Here is a 750-nt window from a genome sequence, read left to right as displayed (position 1 = left end):
CCTTGGGACTTACAATGAACTTAAATTAATGGTCTGCTGTGTGGTTTGGTAACATTAGGACTGTGCCTTTTTATTTGTCAACCTTGGGTTGGTCAGCCTCAGCAGTCAGCAGCTGTCTGAGTGAAGAAACACATCTAGCTCCAATGGGCTGGGAGGCAGAGCTGGACTGCAAGGTTGAGGGGCTTTCACCCAGCCCCGAGAGCCTTGCACTTTGAACTTGGACTTAAAGCCTCCATATTGTAAGAATAATCTCCTGTTTGTTAAGGCCATCCCATTTGTGGTATGTTTCCTGTCAGAGCAGCACTAGGTAACCAGAACACATAGTCTGGTTATCTATTCTCCTGTTGAAGGGCACCTGGGTTGTTTTCATCTTTTTGCTATTATAAATAGTGCTGTGATGAACATGGGTGTGCATACATCTGTTCTTCTCCTGGCTCTCAATTCTTTAGGATATATACCTAGTAAGGAAATTGCTGGACCAAATGGTATCTAATTCTAATTTTTTAAGGAATCATCATACTGCTTTCCACAGTGGTTGTATCATTTGACAGTTCACTAGCAGTGTATAAGAATCCCAATCTCTCCACATCCTCCCCAGCATTTGTTGCTTTCTGTCTTGTCGAACTTTGCTATTAGTGCTGGGGTAAGAGGGTATCATATTGACAGAGAACTTCCAGAGGTTCAAGCCGGATTCAGAAGAGGACATGGAACAAGGGATATCATAGCTGTTGTCAGATGGATCTTGGCTCA

Source organism: Orycteropus afer, unplaced genomic scaffold (genome assembly GCF_000298275.1).
Source record: "Orycteropus afer afer isolate SDZICR_OR568_19922 unplaced genomic scaffold, OryAfe1.0 scaffold00089, whole genome shotgun sequence".
NCBI lineage: Eukaryota > Metazoa > Chordata > Mammalia > Tubulidentata > Orycteropodidae > Orycteropus > Orycteropus afer.
Note: the sequence above shows the minus strand (reverse complement) of the source record.